Below are 22,640 nucleotides of genomic sequence, written 5' to 3'. Positions count from 1 at the left end.
GCGGATCACGAGGTCAGGAGATCGAGACCATCCTGGCTAACACAGTGAAACTCCGTCTCTACTAAAATACAAAAAATTAGCCAGGCGAGGTGGCGGGCGCCTGTAGTCCCAGCTACTCGGGAGGTTGAGGCAGGAGAATGGCGTGAAGCCCGGGGGGGCGGAGCCTGCAGTGAGCCGAGATCGCGCCACTGCACTCCAGCCTGGGCGACAGCGAGACTCTGTCTCCAAAAAAAAAAAAAAGAAAAAAAAAAAGATTGAGGAAGAGGCCATTTGAAAAATGTTGGCTTGCCAGGCGCGGTGGCTCACGCCTGTAATCCCAGCACTTTGGGAGGCCGAGGCGTGTGGATCACAAGGTCAGGAGTTTGAGACCAGCTTGGCCAACATGGTGAAACCCCATCTCTACTAAAAATATAAAAATTAGCTGGGTGTGGTGGTACGCACCTGTAATCCCAGCCACTTGGGAGGCTGAGGCAGGAGAATCGCTTGAACCCAGGAGGCAGAGGTTGCAGTGAGCTGAGATCACGCCACTGCACTCCAGCCTGGGCAACAGAGCAAGACTCTATCCAAAAAAAGAAAGAAAGAAAGAAAGATGTTGGTTTAACTTCCTATTTTACAGATGAGTGAACTGAGCCTTTGAGACTTACTCAAGGTCCCCCAATGAGAGTCTAGCACACTCCTCGGCATCCTGAGACCACATGCCCTAAGATCTACCCTTGGAGGGGCCCATGACAGGAAGCCTGCCCGGAAGTGCTAGTATTTAAGCTAAACAACTATTTTCTACTTTCCAATTTTGCTTTAATGATCTCGTATATTCTACTTTCCAATTTTGTATGGGGGGAGTGTAACCTAAAGGTCAGGTTCAGTCTCCTGTCCCCTGAGATCTAAGGACAATTGATTCAACACCCTCCTCTAATCCTCATGGGGTAGAGAAGTCCAAGCTTTCCCTAGAGCACCTTAGAATTCCACGTCACCCAAAAGGGATACCCTTCTCAGTTTCCACATAAAATGCTCTCCCAGGCAGTCCCCATGTAGGAGGCTTACTAAAAGGGCCTATTTCCTCACTGGTTTAATTAAAAAAAAAAAGGCATCAGCTGGTCTCTTTGGACTCTGTCAGCCCCCAAATAGTGAATCCTTCTCATTCTTCCTTTTTTTTTTTCATCTCTCCCACTTCCTTTCTCCTCTCTTCTCAACCCTCCTTTCCTTAAAAAAAAAAAAAAAAAAAAAAAGGCCAGGCATGGTGGCTCAGGCCTGTAATCCCAGCACTTTGGGAGGCTGAGGCAGGAGGATCACTTGAGCCCAGCAGTTCAAGACCAGCCTGTAAACAGCAAGATCCCATCTCTAAAAACAAAACAAAACAACCAGGTATGGAGGCATGTGCCTGTAGTCCTAGCTACTGGGGAGCCCGAGGCAGGAGGATTGCTTGAGCCCAGGAGTTTGAGGCTGCAATGAGCCAAGGTCACACCGCTGCACTCCAGCCTGAGCAACAGAGTGAGATCCTGTCTCTAAAAAAAATTAGGCCGGGCACGGTGGTTCACGCCTATAATCCCAGCACTTTGGGAGGCCGAGGCAGGCGGATCATAAGGTCAGGAGTTCAAGACCATCCTGGCTAACATGGTGAAACCCCGTCTCTACTAAAAATACAAAAAAATTAGCCAGGCGTGGTGGCGGGCACCTGTAGTCTCACCTACTCGGGAGGCTGAGGCAGGAGAATGGTGTGAACCCGGGAGGTGGAGCTTGCAGTGAGCCGAGATCACACCACTGCACTCCAGCCTGGGCGACAGAGTGAGACTCCATCTCAAAAAAAAAAAAAAATTTAGAAACCAGTTACTGCCACGTCCCACGTACCTGATTTGTGAGGGATACAAAGATTCTAGACGCAGTCCTTGCCAGTGGGGCTAGTTAGCTCTAGAATGTCCATGAGCAAGGGGAAGGGCATTCCCTTTGGGGAGGAAGCATTGTGGGTAAAAGCCTGGAGGCAGGAAAGTGAAGGACAATTTCAAGAAACTCGGTTCATCAATTTTCATCAACACCTTCCTGGGCCATGCCTGGTACTGAGACCCCAGGCCTGAATCTCACATCATTTTCCCTTTCAGAGCATAGAATGCAGGGGATCCAGGAATGGGTTAACAAAAGAGAAGCTGGATCAAGGAGGCCTTTGCGTACCAGGTGAAGGAGTTTGAACTTTGTTCTGCAGGCAGGCAGAGTACGACAGGCTCCTACCTGGGTCACTTCACTCTCCTATTTCTCTTCTCTTCCATTCTGTTCTCTGTTTCTTCTTACTCCTTTCCGCTGGAAAAGCCACTGGCCGAAACTAGTGCTGAGTTCAAGTCCTGACTCTGCTGTTTTTCTAACTGTGCAGTCTTGAGCTAGTTACTTAGCCCCTCTGAGCCTCCATCTTCAAATCTGTAAAATGGGGCTAATTGACACCTGGTAGAGTTTCAGTAAGGACCTGTATGTATAGCACCATGCAGGAATCACTGCCACAGCTACCACTTGATAAGCAAGAGAGACTGCTACGGCTGCTGCTCCTACCTTTGGCTTCAAGGGGCAGCAGAGAGCCAGACAGCCAAAGACACTGTCCCCAGGGGTTGGGTGCTGTCCAGCCCTGAAGAGGGCTGAGGAAACCCTCTTGCCTGCCTCTGCCAACTTCCTAGCAGTTCTGTTCAGGAGCCTAAGAACTTGGTGGGGGGATTGGGGGCAGGGGAATTTCCAGGGGAATCCCCAGGTAGAAAAGACAGAGCTGCCTCCCTCACCCTAAAGGGTACCTCTGTCCCTGGACCCCAGTGCAGGACCCAATGCAGATCCCAGCCTTACTCTCTGGGCCTGAGGAATGGGGAGGGGCCAGGCAAAGGGGGATGCTCAAATCACTGCCTTCCCTGACTTCTTTCCCAGACACCTTATTAGCCAGCCCCTCCCTAAGGGACCCCCTTTTAGAAGGAGGGGGCGAAGTACAGATGGACCCCCCAGGTTACCATGGAGACAGCAGGGAAAGGGTTGCTGTATCACCATGGCAATAACTGACGTCAGCGCTACCCTTTCCCATCGCTTGATATGAGAGGGGGACAGCCACCCCAACCACAAGCAAATCCCCCACAAATCATCCTCCTCTTACTGAGGCAATCAACCAGGGGGGTCGCCAGACTTAATATAGCACAGGAGTTAAAAGCACACACTCTGATGTCAGTCAAGCCTTGGTTCAAATCCTCACTCCGCCTCATCCTAGCCATGCGAATTTGAGCAAGTTCCTTAACCCTTTGAAGTCTCATAGGTGCCATGGGAATAAATAAACTATGTGCCTCCAAGGATTACATGAGGATGACATAGGATCATGCAGCTAACAGGCGCGGGGTGTGCCTCGCCCGAAGTGCACATTGGCATTAGGGACGGTCAAGAATCCTACTCACCACCTTGGGACTTGTCAGGGGATGCGGACCTCCAGATAGACTCACACCCCCTAGAGGGCCCCCAGGACTTACAAGGACTGGGCCTCAGGGTTTGAGCGTCTCAGGATTTGGGGGTCTCAGAGCGGTCCCGGAAACAGTGGAATTTCCAGACTCCGAGGAAACCCCAGACGCCACTTTCCCTGAAACCTCATCACATCCGGACTCAGACCCAACTTCCCCTTCTCCTCCCCTCTGCCTTGTCCTAGGCCTTATTAGCAGCCTTCTACCTCTTAGGGGCCTCCATCTGCTCCTCTAAGAAAAAAGATGGGGTGCCCAGGCATGGTGGTTTATGCCTGTAATCCCAGCACTTTGGGAGGCTGAGGTGGGCAGACCTCTTGAGGCCAGGAGTTTGAGACCAGCCTGGGCAACGTGGCAAAACCCTGTCTCTACAAAAAAAAAAAAAAAAATAGCCAGGCATGGTAGCACATGCCTATAGTCCCAACTATTTGGGAGGCTGAGGCAGAAGGATCACTTGAGTTCAGGAGGTCGAGGTTGCCATGAGCCAAGATCATGCCGCTGCCCTCCAGGCTGGGCAACAAAGTGAGACTGTCTCAAAAATAAAAAAGAAAAAGAGAGAAAGAAAGGGAAAAAGAGAGAAAGAAAGAAAAGAGAGAGAAAGGAAGGAAGGAAGGAGAGAAAGAAAAAGGAAAGTAAGGAAGGGAGGAAGGGAGGAAAGGAGGGAAGGAAAAAGGAAAGGGAAAGGAAGGAAAGAAAGAAAAGAAAAAGGATGAGGCCAGTGCGGTGGCTCACACCTGTAATCCCAGCACTCTGGGAGGCTGAGGCGGGTGTATCTTTTGAACACAGGAGTTCAAGACCAGCCTGGAAAACATGGCGTCTCTACAAATTAAAAAATATTAGCCAGGTGTGGTAGCATGTGCTTGTAGTCCCAGCTACTCAGGAGGCTGAGCTAGGAGGCTCGCTTGAGCCTGGAAGGTCAAGGCTACAGTGAGCTGAGATCATGTCACTGCATGAATAAAAGAAAAAAAGACGGCCAGGCACAGTGGTTCATACCTGTAATCCCAGCACTTTGAGAGACCGAGGCAGGCAGATCACAAGGTCAGGAGTTCAAGACCAGCCTGACCAAAATGGTGAAGCCCCATCTCTACTAAAAATACAAAACTTAGCCAGGCATGGTGGCGTGTGCTTGTAATCCCAGCTACTCAGGAGGCTGAGGCAGGAGAATCACTTGTACCTGGGAGGTGGACGTTGCAGTGAGCTGAGATGGTGCCACTGCACTCCAGCCTGGGTGACAAAGCGAGACTCTGTCTCAAAAAAAAAAAAAAGAAAAAAGACAAAGGATGGATGAGGGACTGCAGGTATGGTCACCACGGGGATATGGGTGGTCCAGCTCCCACTGCCCTCTCCCACCCACCATTAGGGTAGGAAGACCAGAATCATTCTCATTCCCCCCTCTTCCCTGACTCCAGTACAGGCAACCACAGTTTAGGCTGCCCCAAATCCACTGCCACTGCCCTGAGTCAGGCCCCCCTTACTACTCACCCAATTATTCCGGCAGCTCCCTGCCAGGTCTCCCTCCTTCCTTCCTCGCTTGATTCCTCCAATCCAGAATTATTTTATAAAGACCACAAACGCAGCTGGGTCAGTTTCCTATTTAAACCTCATCAATGGCTTCTTCACATCACTTGTGCAGCCACACCGGACACCTTTCAAATCATCACAAAACATTCCTCCCACCTTAAGTACACCATCCTTCTGCATGGAATAGCTTCCCCTGACCCCCCAGATCGCCCTCAAAGACGGTTCCCCTGACCACCATCCTTAGGGCCTGCGTGGCCACTGTGTTGCCTTCAGCATCCGTATCGATTCCTGAGCTCAGCTTAATGCCTGTCTTCCCCATTACACGACAGGGGCCGGGGGCTGGACTGTCCTCCTCCTGACATCCCCAGGATCTAGAACAGGAGGGCTCAGGAATCCGCAGATTAGATAGTTTGTGAATGACTGCTTGCAATGTCCACAGAGGAGAGGCCTTGGTGCTGTGAGGAGAAGAAACAGCAGAGCGACCTGCCTGGCTGGGAGTTTGGAAATGGCTCTCATGAGGAACGGACGCTTGAACTGAAGGATGAGAAGCTGTTACCCAAAGACTGAGGAACGCCCCAACACTGGGGTTGGCACGGGCACGGGTTGCGTGAACCTGATGCTAAAGACATGGTGCAGGGAGGCATATTCCCATTTTGGAAAGACACACCCAGCTGCCCTATAGGAACAGACCAAATAGGGGATCGAGAGTGGCAGCAGGGAGACAGGTCAGGAGGCTGCTGCAGCCTCTCTGGTGAAAGGTGATGGGCCCTTGGCTCAAGCGTTGGTGGCAGAAATGGAGAGAAGCTATGGGATTTTAGGTACGTCCTGAAAGGACAGGTTTTCACAGCTGCTTGAGGATGAAAAGGGTGAGAGAAGCTGGGCGCGGTGGCTCACACCTGTAATCCCAGCACTGGGAGGCCGAGGAGGGAGGATCACGAGGTCAGGAGTTCAAGACCAGCCTGGCCAACATGGTGAAACCCCATCTCTACTAAAAATATAAAAATTAGCCAGGCATGGTGGTGCACGCCTATAGTCCCAGCTACTCGGGAAGCTGAGGCAGGAGAATCGCTTGAACCCGGGAGGCAGAGGTTGCAGGGAGCCGAGATTGCACCACTGCACTCCAGCCTGGGTGACAGAGCAAGACTCTGTCTCAAAAAAAAAAAAAAAAAAATGGCGAGAGAGGACAGAATCTAGAACCAAGTCCAGATTTCAGGTCCAGACAACTGGGAGATAGCTAAGCTGGGGGACATGGAGGGAGGGCAGGTATGCAGCCTGTTTCCTGAGAGGTGGGACATCCAGCAGGAGGGGACCAGGAGGCAGGTGTGGGGTTGGGGAGAGGGCTGGACTGAGAAAGAGACATGAGTTTCTGACATGGGCTGGACGCTGAAGGCATGGAAGCTGATGAGAGTCCCCAGGGACAGACTGTAGCAGGCCTGGGAACAACCATGATTAGGCAGTGAGCAAAGGATAAGAAATTTGCCATGTGGCAGCAACCCATAAGATAGCAAGAAAATCAAAAGTGCACAGTGTCCAGAAATACAAGGGCCTAAAAGTATCTGAAAGAGGAAGGAGTATTTGTGTCAAAGCTGGCCACTGCTAAGGGGTCAAGGCAGATAAAGACTTGTAAGCATCCCTTGGATTTAGCAACAAGGAGGTCAGCAGTGACCTTGGCAGGCTGTTCCTGTGGAATGGTGGGGGAGGAAGCCAGATTGCAGGGGCTGAGTAAGGAAGTAGAAACAACGTGTGTATACAACTCCTTCAAGAATGTTGGCTGCAGAGGGGAGCTGGCGAAGGATGTGGAGTTGAGGGAGGGCTTTCTTTTTTTTCAAAGATATGAAAGACTAGAGCCTGTTTGTCTGCCTATGGAAAGAAGCCATCAGGGAGGGTGAGGCTGAAGATATGGAAAAATGGTTGAAGACAGGGAAAAAAGGAAGGGATTAAGGGAAGGAGAGTCCCCAAGGAGGAAAAACAGGTTAAATTCCCAAATATGGCTGCGGAACTTGGGGGGCAAGTCAGGGCCTGTACTGGGCTCTGGGGGCTCAGAACAGCTGCCCACTCTCCCCGGCAGCCAGTGTGAGTCACTGGGGGGGAAATAGCCCAAACTGGCAGTGTGGGAAGGGGAGCTGGGCCAGCATATTACTTAGGATCCCCAGGGGTCAGGGAGAAGCAGGGCCCAGCCTGGGCTCTGAGCCCTGAACCACATGCCAAGCTGGACAAGGACACACAGAAGGGTTGTCTCACCTTTTGTAGGAGCAGGCAGAGTTGTAGAAAGCCTAGGTTTTACTTTTGGCTTTTCACTGCCCGATTGTGAACCTGTTTCCTCTTCTGCAAAAAGAGAGGGTTAAACAGATCAAGGGCTTTTCAGTTTTGGGGAAGGAAAGTGTCAGGACTTTGCTGACAGTTTAGGGAGTCCTGGAGCCCCAGCAGCCTCCTGAACTAGAGTTGGCTGAGGAGCTAACATTTAAGCATAGAATTAGGGAGAAGGCTCACATGAAAGCCATGGGGAGCAGGTCAGGGTGCGCCTAAGCCTGGGAGAAGAGGAGGCCCTTTGAGGCGTGATTTGTGCCTGAGCACACCATCAGGAGTGTGTGAGGCCAGCCAGGAGTGGTGGCTCATGCCTGTAATCCCAGCACTTTTGGGAAGCTGATTGGGAGGGGGGCAGATTGCTTGATCCCAGGAGTTTGAGACCAGCCTAGACAACATGGCAAAACTGTCTCTACAAAACAAAACAAAACACACACACACACACACACACACACACACACACACACACACACACAACACACACACACACACACACACACACACACACACACACACACACACACAGATTAGCTGTACTTGGTGGCGCAGACCTGTGGTCCCAGCTGCTGCAATCCCAGCAATCCTCCAGCTAATGCAGGAGGACTGCTAGGGCCCTAGGAGGTCGAGGATGCAGTGAGCAGTGATTATGCCACTGCACTCCAGCCTGGGTGCCAGAGTTGGGACCCTGTCTCAAAAAAAGAAAAGAAAAAAGAAAATAAAAAAAGGCTGGGCATGGTGGCTCACCTGTAATTCTAGACTTGAGAGGCCAAGGCCGGTGATTCACTTGAGCTCAGGAATTCAAGACTAGCCTTGGCAACATAGTGAAACCTTGTACCTACAAAAAACATACAAAAAATTAGCCAGGTGTGGTGGTGAGTGGCTGTAGTCCCAGTTACTTGGGGGGCTGAGGCAGGAGGATCGTTAGAGCCTAGGAGCCCGAGGCTGCAGTGAGCTATGATCGTCCCACTGCACTCCAGCCTGGATGACAAAGTGAGATCCTGTCTCAAAAAAAAAGTGTGTGAGCAGGGGTTGGAAGCCTGGGTGGGAGGAGGAAGGGTTTCTCCAATAGGCAGCTGACCTTCCTGTCCCTGGCCCCCTCCTGCTGCCTCTGTCCTTGCACTTCTGTCCTTGACCCTGGGGAGGAGTGTCTCTGGGGAACTTGGAGATCTGGTGACCAACCCCCTCCCACTGAAGCGGCTAGTGGGGGCGGACTAGACTAGACCTCACGAGAGAGACCAGCTCTGCCCCCAACCCCTCTGCCAGCTGACGCCTACTGGCCTTCTGCTAAAAACAGCCGAGCCCGGGGGGAATATGGGTTTTCAGGCCTCCCCCTCCTCGCCCAGGCCGGTATTAAAGAGGCCGAAGTCGGGCCAGACCGGCTGGACACCATGCTATTCACCCAGACTGCTCACTTCGTGGTGAATTTTCTTCTGTCCCGGTGAGGGGGCCCGAGGGAGGGCGCCAGCTGGATAAAGTGCCCCGGTCTGGCAGCTGGGGGAGGAGGCACTCAGGTCCTCGGGAAGGCGCCAGTGGGGGCCTCCAGTCCCTTTCCACGTCCCTCTAAATCGACCAGGAGTGACCCCGGCCCGTGCCCTGCCTCGTCCGATCCGAGGCAGCTTCCTCCTCCCCGCCTGTCGTGTTCTCCTGGGGTGACCGCTGTCCCGTCTCCCCCGCAGGCGGCCCCGGGCCACGGCCCCGCACCGCCTGGACCAGGAGTTGTGTTTCTGGGGCAGCCGGGGCCCGGTCTTGCCGGCGCCCGCCGCCCGCCGCAGCCTGGGCGACTACTGGCTGAGCCCGCAGCGCCGCCACCCTCCGGGTGCCGCCTGGCGCTGGCCCGCACGCAACCTGTTACTGCTGCCCCCGGCCACCTGCCTGGCCGACGCGCCCTCGGCGCGCTGGCCCAGCTGCTACAGCGCGCGCCCGAGACTAACGTGAGCGCGCCGGGAGGGGCGGGCTGAGGGCCCGGGGAGTAGACGGGGTGACGGGGGCCTGTGCGAAGGGGCGAGGTCTAAGGAAGGGGCGGATCCCCAGAGCCGAGGATCCGGGCCTGGGAGCGAGGGGAGGGGGCGGCACTGAGTGGGAAGGGCGGGGTCTGAGGGCGACCGGGAGCGGAAGGAAGGGGCGGGGCTAGGCGGAGCGGGCGCAGACCCGGAGGGAGGGAAGACTTGCCCCAACTGCGTCTTCCCGATTTCCCCTCCCTCCAGGTGGAAGCACCGGTGGCAGAATATTAACTACTATTTCCTGGGCAAAAGGAAGCGACATCTAGTTCCCTTGCGCCCGTGAGAGCCGGTGAGGGGCGGGGCCACGGGGGGGGGGGGTGCTGTCGGTGGGCGGGGCCTTGCGGAGGGGCGGGTCTTGGGCGGGGCCTAGCTGGAGGCGTGGGGGAGGGGCGAGGCCCGAGCACGAGGTCGGCCCGCTGCAGTCGCGGCCTGCGAGGCTGCAGCAGCCTGTGCAGATGAGCCGCAGTCAGAGGGGCCCCGAGCGCAGGGCGTGGTCTTTGTAGGGTTATTTTTCCCCACTTTTCTTGGGCTGACACAAACATACTTTTAAAAAGTTGGACAAATTTGACTATGTTGAAATTTCTGTTTGTCAGAAGACACCCCCAGAAAAGTAGAGGAGCCCCAAATAGGACTCCTCTAACATAATACCAGCTCTGTGCCCGGCGCAGGGAGTCGGGGACCAGGAAAGTGGTGCACTTGGGTGGGCACCAACTGGGTCAGCCCCAGAGCAAAGGTGACTCCAGCCCTGGGCCTAGAGGCGAAGCTGAATGACCAAGGGAAGGGAAGCTCGGGGTCAGTTTGAAGGGCCCTGTCGTGGTGATCATCCTGTGTGTCTGTGTTCACATTTCGGTGCATCTCTGAAAGTCTGTACCACCTCTGAGTGTGCTTCTGTTTCTGTGTGTTAGATCTCTGATCCATGTGTCTATTTAGTCAACGAATATATATCAAGGGCTTGGCCGGGTGTGGTGGCTCACGCCTGTAATCCCAGCACTTTGAGAGGCTGAAGGGGGCAGATTGCTTGAGGCCAGGAGTTCTAGACCAGCCTGGGCAACATGGCGAAACCCCGTCTCTACTAAAAATGCGAAAAATTAGCCAGGCGTGGTGGCGTGTGCTTGTAGTCCCAACTACTCAGGAGACTTAGGTGGGAGGATCACTTGAGCCCAGGAGGCAGAGGTTGCAGTGAGCCAAGATCGCACTACTGCACTCCAGCCTGGGCAATAGAGCAGACCTTGTCTCAAAAAAAACAAAAACAAAACAAATATTTATCAAGGGCGTATTTTAGTGATTTGCGACAGGTTTATACACTGAGTTAATCACTGGGTTTACACTGGTGAAGCAAACAGTTGAGGTCCCTGCCCTCATGGAACATACATTCTGGTGGGGAGACAGGCCATAAACTGGAGAGAGAAACAGTGTGTTATGTTTGAGAAGAACAGGGCTGGGTCAGGTGCTACTTGATATGGGATGGGCAGGGACTTGGTCTTTTTTTGGGGGGGGCAGGGGGACGGAGTCTTGCTCTATCGCCCAGGCTGGAGTGCAGTGGCGCAATCTCGGCTCACTGCAAGCTCCGCCTCCCGGGTTCACGTCATTCTCCTGCCTCAGTCTCCCAAGTAGCTGGGACTACAGGCGCCCGCCACCACGCCTCGCTAATTTTTTGTATTTTTAGTAGAGACGGGGTTTCACCACGTTAGCCAGGATGGTCTTGATCTCCTGACCTCGTGATCCGCCCGCCTGGGCCTCCCAAAGTGCTGGGATTACAGGCGTGAGCCACCACGCCCGGCCAGGAGTTGGTCTTGTTCACAGGTCTAGAACAGTGCCTAACACATAGCTGGGGCACAGTAAATGCTGAGAGAATGCATGCATTGTTGGGAGGTCACTTCTGAGGAGGCGAGTCTTAAACAAGGCTAGCAAGGATGGTCAGCCGCTTCCAGAGCTTGGGAAGAGTGTTCTTGGTGGACGGAACAGTGTAGTCTTGTTGGTAACCACTTGCCTCTGGCTCTCTGTGCCTGGAGAATAGTGTTTCTGTGTCTTTTTTGTCTGTAGTCTCTGTGATCCTGGGAGCCCTGGGGCCAGTTTAAACAGGGCCCCATCAGGGTTTCTGGAAGTGAGGTCACTGCCCAGCAGATTCACCCCACTGGCTAACTCTGGCTTAACTGGCTGGGCCTGGCCATTCCCCTGGAAGCAACTCCTCCCCCCAATGGCATCAGTCCCACGACCTCTGGCTCCTTCCCAGGGCAGCACCCTGCAGTCCGGAAGGAAGTTCTTCGTCCTGTCTAACCACAGTCCCGCTGAGGCAACCCCAGCCTTTTCCTCTCATTCTGCCTTGTGGGCAGAAGGGAGGAGATGGGCAGAAGGGAGATGGGCTGGCCCTTCAGCAACAGGTCCTGCCTAGACGGAGAGCCCAGTAAAGACCTGATAGAGTGGGGGTGACGACACCCTGCAGCCTCGGGGAAGTGAACTTCAAAGGGCAGAAATAATCATTCATCTCAGAAGCTTCTTTGGCATCCATTATCTCATTTAATCAATTAACACCTACTTTATAGACGGAAACTCAAGCAGGCCCAGGGAGGGAAAACAGTGGCAGAACTGGGACCAGAATCCAGGCCTCTTGATAAAATAGTAATAATATTATTGCACATTTACTCACTGCCAGGTACTGTGCTAAAACTTTGCATGCATTTTCTTCTTTAAGCCCCATCACATCCCCATGAGGTGGGTACCCTCATTATTCCCGTTGTCCTCAGATGAGAAGGCAGAGGCTCAGACCTGTCAAATGACTTGTCCAAAGACACCCAGGCAGTTCATGGCAGGACAGAATTTGAGCCCAGGCAGTCTGGCGTGCTCAGCCATGCTCCCTGTGCCCTGGGATTCCGGAGGAGTGTCACAGATGTCTATTTTCCAGGGACTTGGGGAGACAGGCTTCAGGCTCTATCACATGATGATCCTGGGGCCGACTTGTGCCACGGCTGGGCTGAGAGGGAAGATGGCCTGGACACTCAGCGTGATCCCGAGTCCCCTCTCTGTGGATGACAATGAGTTACCTTTGCTTTCCCTCCTGAGATCTCTGTGCTTCTGCCCTTCATTCTCCAAATAAAATCGCTGTGGCCTCACTCTGGCTATCTCTACTTTGAGGGGATGATCTCGGTTTTTCCCATTGACACACACTGAGTTGACCAAACCTACAGGGCTGGAAGAGCTTCTGCCATCACCCCTTGACCTTCCCACCATGCCTGCCCCACCCATGAGCTCCTTGAGGGGATACTGGATGAAAAAGGCCTGGTTCCTACTCTCCTGACTCTGAAAGTGCCACAGAAAGAGGAGACATGCACCAGCTGAGTACAGTGTCACAGGAGGGTGACATTAGTTTGGAGCACAGTGGGTCATCTGGTGGGTCAGGAAAGCCTTCTGGAGGGGTCCCTGGAGCTGGATCTTGACAGGTGGGCGGGCACTGGGGTGGACATGCCCGGGGAGCCGTATTCCAGGCAGAGGGCACAGTGTGGAGAAAGGTTTGGGGATTTGTGAGACTGGCAGCCAAGCGGGCTGTCCCTAAAATGACGCCAGCCAGGGCATAGCTTCAAAGACCTTGAAAGCCAGTACAAGGGGGTATCCAGGCAGAAACAGGGAGCCATGAACAGGTTTAAAGCAGGGGAGGGGCTGGGTGCGGTGGCTCACGCCTGTAATCCCAGCACTTTGAGAGGCCGAGGTGGGTGGATCTCGAGGTCAGGAGTTCGAGACCAGCCTGGCCAACACGGTGAAACCCCATCTCTACTAAAAATACAAAATAGCTGGGCGTGGTGGCATGCACCTGTAATTCCAGCTACTCGGGAGGCTGAGGCAGGAGAATCACTTGAACCCAGGAGGTGGAGGTTGTAGTGAGCCAAGATCACGCCACTGCGTTCTAGCCTGGGTGACAGAGCGAGACTCTGTCTCAAAAAATAATAATAGGGCCGGGTGCGGTGGCTCACGCTTGTAATCCCAGCACTTTGGGAGGCCGAGGCGGGTGGATCACGAGGTCAGGAGATCGAGACCACAGTGAAACCCCGTCTCTACTAAAAATACAAAAAATTAGCCGGGCGTGGTGGCGGGCGCCTGTAGTCCCAGCTACTCAGAGAGGCTGAGGCAGGAGAATGGCGTGAACCTGGGAGGCGGAGCTTGCAGTGAGCCGAAACTGCGCCACTGCACTCCAGCCTGGGCGACAGAGCGAGACTCCATCTCAAAAAAATAAATAAATAAATAAATAATAATAATAATAATAATAATAAATAAATAAATAAAGCAGGGGAGGGGTGCGGTCTGGCAATTGGTCCCTGGCCCTCAGCTAGGTCCGAGGCCTCAGGCACCTGTCCTTGCACCATCTCTTACCCACTCTCCCAGGTCCTGTCCAGGACTGTGGCCTGAAGGGGTTTCCCCCAAGTCTCCGTGCAAAGGTCTGGCAGAGGTTGCTGATGGCTAGAGAAAAGAGCTGCCCTGACTCATCCACTCACTGCTCAACAGGAGCCCCCCTCCCTCACCCACATAAGACCCCCCCTATGGGCCGGGCACAGTGGCTGACGCCTATAATCCCAGCACTTTGCGAGGCCGAGGCAGGCAGATCGCCTGAGGTCAGGAGTTTGAGACCAGTCTGGCCAACGTGGCAAAACCCTGTCTTAACTAAAAATACAAAAATTAGTGGTGTCAGGCGCCTGTAATCCCAGCTACTTGGGAGGCTGAGGCAGAATCACTGGAACCCGGGAGGCGGAGGTTGCAGTGAGCCGAGATCACACCACTGCAATCCAGCCTGGGCAACAAGAGCAAAACTCTGTCAAAACAAAAGAAACAAAAAAACCCCATGACCCATCCCCTGCCCTTTGCGGGGCTGTCCGTCAAAGAAACAGGTGAGACTGGCAGCCAGGTGGGCTCCGCCTCAAATGAGGCCAGCTCAGGGCAGCCCCATACCCAGCTCTCCGGAGCAGCAGCCATGTCCCTCCCTCCTGCAGCTCCTCTCCCTTCACGCAGAACTCAGTCCCCATCTCTGGGGCTCTCTGCTCCCGCACCGTCTCTAGACTTCATCCTCTCCTCCTCTACCCTCTTCCCTTGCCTAGTTCAGGCCACCATTGCCTTTGTCTGGATGAGTCCAGTTGACTTTTCCCTGGGTTTCCTGCCTCCAACTCTGTCCTCTCTGATCTGTGTCCACTGGGGCCTGTTTGTCTGTTTTACAGGTCCCTATGGGACATCCAGGGTGACCTCCAAGGTCACCGGGAGTTCTGGACAGAGATCTAGGCTGGAGATAGAGACTTCAGAGTAGCATATAGATGAGCTTATAGGAGAGAAAAGAGAGAGAGAGGGTGGTTGGTGGTCTCATTTTTTCTGTCTCTCCAACATAGATTTCTCTCCAGGCCATAGATCTAATGACATCCCAAAGCCACTTCAGTTTAGCCTGGCCCAAACCGACCCCTCTTTTTCCATGCACAGGCCGCTGCTCTTCCCCAGGCTTCCTCCGTGGCGCTTGGCACACCCTTCTGCCCATTTTCCCAAGCCAGACCTTCGGTCCCCCTCAGACCTCCGGTCCCCCTCAGACCTCCGACCTCCCCACTCCCACGTTGAGTCCTTCCCTGAGTCCTGCGGCTGCTGCTCCTGAACGTCCCCTGTGCTCCTGTCCCTCTCCTTTCCTCTGCCTTTCAGCGGCATTTCACATGGTGGATCACTCACTCCTTCCGGAAGCTGTTTCTTCCCCCAGCCTTGAGGACACCCCCTGCTCCTGGCTCACTGGCCACCAGCTGATCCCCTGACGGGAGTCTAAATGTCCTCTGCCCTTTTTTTTTTTTTTTTTTAGAGATGGGGGGGTCTCACTACATTGCCCAGGCTGGTCTCGAACTCCTGGGCTCAAGCAATCCGCCCGCCTCAGCCTCCCAAAGTGCTGGGATCACAGGCGTGAGCCATCGCACCCAGCCTGGCTCTGCCTTCCCTTCTTGAGCCACTCTTTCTCTCTAGTGGATCCCATTGAGCCCTTTGGCTTCAAATTTGGGATCACCCCTGAACTATTACCTGGAGGTGGGGCTTCTCCTCTGTAGTCCAGACTCATATATCCATTAACTGCCAGCCTGATGTCTCCATGGGGACTCTAACAGGCACCTGGAACTTCAACTCCAAGGCTACCCTCTTAAGCCCCAGCACTGAGAGCAGGGAGAACCCTGAGCTCAAGGCACATGGGTGCTGGCCAACTCTCCCTTCCGCCTTGAGTTCAGGCCCCACCGTCTCTGGCCTCGATTACTGCAATAGCAGGGAAAGACAGCCAGGCAGAGGGGACTGCCTGTGCAAAGGCAGGAAGGAGAGCAAGGTTATGGCTTGGCCAGAAGCCCAGAGCGTGTTGTGGGGCTCAGATAGCAAATACCTTAAATGTAAGGCTCGGGCTTGGTCCTGAGAGCAATAGGGGGCCACTGAAAGGTTAGAATCCAAGGGGAGCACATTTGTTTTTACACTTCTGTCACGCCTTCGTTCATTCCTCCCCTCGTTTAACTTTGTCTGTCAACAAATAGCTGCTGAGCACCCTCTATTAGAAAGTGACCCTGAGACAGTGGAGAATGTCTGGAGGGGCAGGACTGGTTGGCAGAGAGATCAGTGAGAAGCTGATGACATTGCCCAGCCCAGGTGAATGAAGGGTCTTCCGCAGGGCGATGGGCATGGAGAGGAGCAATGAGCTGAGATCGGTCCAGGTTCCTGGCTTGGGCAGTGGAGGACGTAAGGAAGGTGTGAGAGGTGCCGAGCCCAAAGCCCAGAGCGAAGGAGTCTGTGGTGGGAAGAGCCAGCCCTTCCTCCTGGGGACTCTGGAAAGCTCCTTGGGAGTGGCTTGATCTGGGTTTTAAAAGAAGGGTAGGCCAGGCGCAGTGGCTCACGCCTGTAATCCCAACACTTTGGGAGGCCGAAGTGGGAGGATCACTTAAGTCCAGGAGTTCGAAGGCCAGCTTGGGCAACATGGCGAGACCTTGTCTCTATGGAAAAAAAAAAAAAAAGCTGGGCATGATGGTGTGCACCTGTAGTCCCAGCTACTTGGGAGGCTAAGGTGAAAGGATCACCTAAGCCCAGGGAGGTCGAGGCTGCAATGAGCTATGATTGCACCATTGCACTCCAGCCTGGGTGACAGAGCAAGACCCTGTTTAAAAAAAAAAAAAGAAAGAAAGAAAAAGAGAAGAAGAGAAAGAAGGAAATAAGGAAATTTATGGAAGCCAAATAAATTCCCCCCTGAACAATTCCGGTCCTTGGAACAGCCCAGTCAGTGCCTTCACTGCCTGCCCCAGAGGAAAGATGATGAAGGGGCCACAGGGCTGACTCAGGGCAATCCTAGGCTCCCAGCTCCCCTCCCCAGGGCAGAAAGAGAGGAGAGAGAGAGAGGACAAGAATGGGAAACTGTTGGGCACCAAGTTTGTGTCTGGCGCCTGCCCTGGAATTTTACATAACAGCCCTAAGGAACGTTATTGAAATCCTCCAGTGTTCCAGTGTGGTCTGCACCTCAAATGCACGGGGTTTTTGGGGTGTGTGTGTGTGTGTGTGTGTGTGTGTTTTGTTTTTTTGAGACAGAATCTCCCTCTGTCACCAGGCTGGAGTACAGTGGCGGGATCTCAGCTGACTGCAACCTCTGCCTTCCCGGTTCAAGCGATTCTCCTGCCTCAGCCTCCCAAGTAGCTGGGACTACAGGTGCACGCCACCACGCCCAGCTAATTTTTGTATTTTTAGTAGAGATGGGGTTTCACCATGTTGGACAGGATGGTCTCGATCTCTTGACTTCAGGTGATCCGCCCGCCTCAGCCTCCCAAAGTGCTGGTATTACAGGCGTTAGCGACCGCGCCCAGCCAGGATGCTCTGTTTTAAGGGCTTTCCTTGATGCTTCCAACTCATTTATTTCACAATAACCTCACAGAATGAGTACTATTATCATTCCCATTTTATCGATGAGGATACTGAGGCTCAGAGAGGGCCTAAAGTCACACAGTGGTGATGGAGCCAGCTCTTCACCATGAACACCACCTCAACACAACAATACCTCACCCAACCCTCACAACCACCTGAAGGGGTTCCCAGTGTCTTCATTTTAGAGTGGGCGAGTGGGGCTAGCAAGGGGAAGGGACCTCTCTGGGGCTGCAAAGCTGGAAGGCAGCAGTAGTGTGGGCTCGGATCGTCTCGGGGAAGAGGCGGAATAGGAGAGGTGGTGGGGTGGGGTTGGAGTGATGTTGAAAGGGGCGGGATTGGGGACTAGGCTAGGAGGGAGTTTCAGTTTCTCTTTTTGTTGTTGCTGTTTTGAGACAGAGTTTTGCTCTTATCGCCCAGGCTGGAGTGCAATGGAGCGATCTTGGCTCACTGCAACCTCCGCCTCCCGGGTTCAAGCGATTCTCCTGCCTCAGCCTCCAAAGTAGCTGGGATTACAGGAACATGCCACCATGCCTGGCTAGTTTTGTATTTTTAGCAGAGACAAGGTTTCACCATGTTGGCCAGGCTGGTCTCAAACTCCTGACCTCAGGTGATCCGCCTGCCTCAGCCTCCCAAAATGCTGGGATTACAAGCATGAGCCACCATGCCCGGCCCAGTTTCTCTTTTGAAGGGACTTCCCCTAAGTGGGGGATTTTGGTTGGAAAGTTGTAAGGAACCCACATTCCACTGGTTTGGCCACTGCTTTCCCAAAGGTACCCAGGATCTGTAAAGAAACTGAAAGTCAGGAAGAGGTGAGGAGAAGTGGGAGAGGGTAGGCTCTGGGCAGCCCAGATAAACTGGGTTGAATTTCTGGTGACCTCATCAAGCCTGGGGGAGGTCAGCATACGAGCTGGAATTACAGGCTTCTTTGCTATTGGGGAAACTGAGCCCCAGAGACAGCTCTATCATATAGTGGCTGGGCCTCATCCAGTCTATGCAACCACCACACATACACGTGTGTGCCCGTGTGCGCACACACACACACGCACACACACACACACACACGCACAACCAGGGGAAGGGGGAGGGGAAGGGAGAAATGAAAGGTCTGGGTGGCCTAGAATTCTGAAAGGGAACTTTCGAAACCCCTGTCCTTATGATTTGGTCACTGTCTGGATGGCAGGTCCCAGTGAAAGGCCCCTGAGGTGCCCCGGTATCCAGAGCAGGGTTCAAGGCCTGTCACTGGCAGGGACGCAGCACACCTGGGTCTTGCTGACAACCAAGCCGGGAGCCAGGGAGCCCAGGCACATGAGAAGCAGCGCTGGTTCTGCGGCGTCCAGCCCCTGGGGCAGGCCCTGCAGCTGCCTCGGCTCTCCTTGGCAGCTCCTCTCAGCCTGGAGCTCAGAACCCTCTCTGGATGCCTCCAGCTGACCCTAGCACCACACACGCCTCAGAGCTCTTGAAAACCACCTTCCCCTAGTCCTGGCCTTGTTTCCTCCTCTGGAAATGGGGACGATGGTGGTGCACATCTCACAGGGCCAGAGGGAACATATGGAAAGCAGGCGGCACAAGGCTTGCCATACAACAGGCACGCAACCAACGCTGGCAGCAATGACGGTGATTACTCTGTTCTTCCTGCCTTTAAAAACATTTATTTATTTATTTACTTACTTATTTTTGAGACAGTCTCACTCTGTTGCCCACACTGGAGCGCAGTGGCGCAATCTCGGCTCACTGCAACCCCTACCACCACGCCATCCCCCAGCCTCCCAAGTAGCTAGGATTACAGGCACACACCACCACACCCAGCTAATTTTTGTATTTTTAGTAGAGATGGGGATTTACCGTGCTGGCCATGGCTGGTCTTGAACTTCTGGCCTCAAGTGATCCGCCTGCCTCGGCCTCCCAAAGTGCTGGGATTACAGACATGAGCCACTGTACCCGACCTATCTTCTTTTTTGTAGAGATAGGTCCTTGCTGTGTTATAACCCAGGCTGGTCTTAGACTTCTGGGCTCAATCAATCCTTCTGCCTCGGCCTCCCAAAGTGCTGGAATTACAGGTGTGAGCCACCGCACCCTGCCCCTATTCCTGCCTTTTGTCTATTTTTTTTTTAAGACAGATTCTCATTCTGTCACCCAGGCTAGAGTGCAATGGTGCAATCTCTGCTCACTGCAACCTCTGCCTCCCAGGTTCAATCGGTTCTCCAGCCTCAGCCTCCCGAGTAGCTAGGACTACAGGCATGCGCCACCACACTCAGCTAATTTTTGTATTTTTTGATAGAGGTGGGGTTTCACCATGTTGGGCAGGCTGGTCTCGAACTCCTGGCCTCAAGCGACCTGCCCACCTCGGCCTCCCAAAGTGCTGGGACGCGCCCTGCCCCCTTTCTGCCTTTTAAAGATTCTTCCCATTGGTCTGCACTCTGTGCTTTCTCCTGCCCCTAGTCAGCTGCTGGCTTCTTCCCGGAGCCCTCTCCTGCTGCTGCCCACCAGTGCAGTGCTCCTGCCATCCAGGCACCTCCTGGGCGTCTGATGCACGACTTGGCTGCCGTTACCCTCTTATTGGCAGCAATCAGAGGCCTAGATTTCCAGGGGTCAGTCCTGACTTAAAACCTTCTGTCCATTGTCCCTGTAAAGTCACTAGCCAGCCTGTAGGAACTAGCCTTTGGCGCAGGAAATGTGACCGCATGTCTATGTGAAGTATACAGACTTCAGGCTGCCTTCTGCACACCCCCCTGAATCTTCCTTGGACGTCGCAAACGCAACAAGGCTAGATTCAGCAACTCCCTCCTACGTTCTTTTTCCCTTTGATGGCCTATCTCAGTTGACAGGTCCACTTCACCCGCTGTCACCCCAAACAGAAAGGTGGGCAGCATTAGTATCTGGTCCCTGCACCCAGCCAGTTACCAAATCCTAGGGATCCCACCTCCCAAACCTTGCTCCAGAAAAGGCCTCTGCCTCCCTCTGCACCCTCACACCTACCATTCCTATTCCCGTTTTGTCCTGCTCTGAGCTCTTCTTCATGTTCTTCTTCCTCCAGGCAGCCCACAGGTCCTTCATCTAATGCTAGGTCTGGCTTTCTTCACCCTAAGATATGGCCTGTCTCTTTTCTCCCTCCCCTCATGGGAAACCCCTGAGGGCTGGGACCCTGCCTGACTCACCACTTACTCTTAGATGTGTAAGTGTGAGCAGAAAGAGGAACTCCAGTCAGTATCTGCAACTATGAATCACAGAGCCCAGCCTCTCACTGTACAGATGAGCAAACTGAGGCCAAAGAGGAGAGAGGACTGGCTGATGGTGACAGCAAGAAGTGCCCAACCTGGGGCAAGAACCACGGTCTCCAGGCCCAGCTGATGCTCCCCAGAAGGAGATGGGGACTGGGGCTGTGCCAAGTCGCCGTTCCCCAGGGCCTCCGTTGGCACCTCTGATGATGTCTCTTCCCATCTCAAGGCCTTTACATATGCCGGTCCCGCCGCTAGGAAGGCCCACGCCTCCATCTCTGACTACATATTGCCCATTCACACCTCCCCTGGCATCTAATCCAGTCCTCAGCACAAGGCTCCCGGGCCTGACAGGCCTCAAAGTATCCCCCAACCTCCTTCATGGGGCATTGGTTTCTGCTGCCCCCTCCCATCTTCACCCCTGCCCTGCGTCTCTCCAGAGGCCCCAGGTTGCCTGCCAGGGAAATTCATCCCCTGCTGTCCGTGCCTGATTCACGGTGGGGCCGGGAGCATCTCAGGCCAGGGCCAGGGCCAGAGCCCTTACTAGGAGAACTGGGACAGATAAGGAGTTGTATGAACGTGGGGTCTCTGGTCTCTGCAGCTTCCCTTCCCCCATCCATCCCAGAGTCACCCCGTCCTTCTTATTCCTCCTTTCCCTGTCACTCCATCCTGGCAAATGCCCACATCTCAAAGGTTCTGACCACCACAGCCACAGCCTCAGTGACACACTGAGGCACACACAGGCACCCCCCTGCCACAGGAACACTCACCCAGACATAAAGGAGCCGCTCTTTGCTCCACACACTCAGATATTCCCGAACTCTGGGCTTAAGCAATCTTCCCGCCCCAGCCTCCCAAAGCAGCGGGATGACAGGCGAGAGCCACCACGCCCGGCCCATCCATATTCTCTCATACAGCCACACACTCAGAGTTTCACACCCAGTCAGACACAGTCACCAACAGTCTCAAGGAAGGGCAGGCACATACGCAGCAAGTCTCAGTGACCAGGATCACCAGGCTCTCTCCTTCACCCTTGAATATACAGGGCCACACAAAGATCCAGACACACGCAACCACAAACGTGCACACCTGGGCACACGCGCACACACACACACAGAGCCAGAAAGTCTCACACACACAGACACAGAGCAATACACACAGTCACACACAGAGAGAAACAGATACACGCAGTTGCACACAGGCTCCCGGAGACGTAGAACAATGGGCGCATTGTCTGGGTTGGCAGCAGCTGGGGAGGAAGGAGCCGCAGTGTGGACTGAGGAGGCCGTGGGGCTGCTGTACCCTCCCACCCCCACCCTAAAGCATCCTAAACCTCTTGCCTCTTCCAGAAGTCAGATTCTGCTGGGACCTGGATTTGCTGAGGGATCAGGCTCCCAGGCGCCCCCTCCCCAGCCTCCTGGGATGTCTGGTGGGGATGCAGGGCATCCCCTGGGGACCAGGCTCCCTCTGGGGCTCTGGGGACCCAGGGTCTTTCACCCTGATGCTCTTCGATGCTCCTCCTGGGATCCTTGGGAAAATTTGCCCCTCATCCCCGCCAGGCAGTGCCTGGGGATCAGAAGCCTTAGGTTCTGTTCTTAACCTCTGACCCCAACCCCTCCAAGACTCACACACCCTCCCTCCATCTGAGCCCAGCCAGCTGGTGCGGGCAGCGCCTGGCAGCATTGTGGGTTCCCTATTGTGGCTCAGACAGACAGCAGCAGGTCATGACATCCGTCCCTTAGTGGCAAGTTGTGGAGAAGTCACGGTACTTTCAGTGAGCTGCAGTGGGGGCACGGTGCCTCTCCCTGTCCCAAAGCTAGCCCTTGCCTCCTACTCTGACCAGGCAGCCCCAGATCTCAACAGAAAATTCTGCCAGGGGATTCCTTACAGTCCTTGGCCCATGTCATCAAACCTCTCCAAGCCTTTTCTCACCCTCAGCTACTGATAGCTGCTGTGTGCCCTTGGGCATGTCACTTTCTCTTCCTGAACCTCAGGGTACCAGTCTGTGAAATGGGGCGGGGGTGGGGGGCGAGTGAAGCTGAGATAGCTGAGGGTATTCTGTAGTCTCAGGGTGGGGGTGGGGATGGAGGATACAGGAGTGAGTGCAGAATGTAGAAGCCACCTCAGCCCTCCCCGCCCCTCTGTGGTCAGATCTCTGGGGAGTTCCCAATTTCTCAGGCCCCGGGGTGTCTCCACACTTCACAGCCTCAGGCCTCCCAGGAGGCTTCACCGTAGGAGGGAGGGGAGGGACTTGC

Source organism: Hylobates moloch, unplaced genomic scaffold, assembly GCF_009828535.3.
Source record: "Hylobates moloch isolate HMO894 unplaced genomic scaffold, HMol_V3 SCAFFOLD_8, whole genome shotgun sequence".
Classification (NCBI taxonomy): Eukaryota; Metazoa; Chordata; class Mammalia; order Primates; family Hylobatidae; genus Hylobates; species Hylobates moloch.
Note: the sequence above shows the minus strand (reverse complement) of the source record.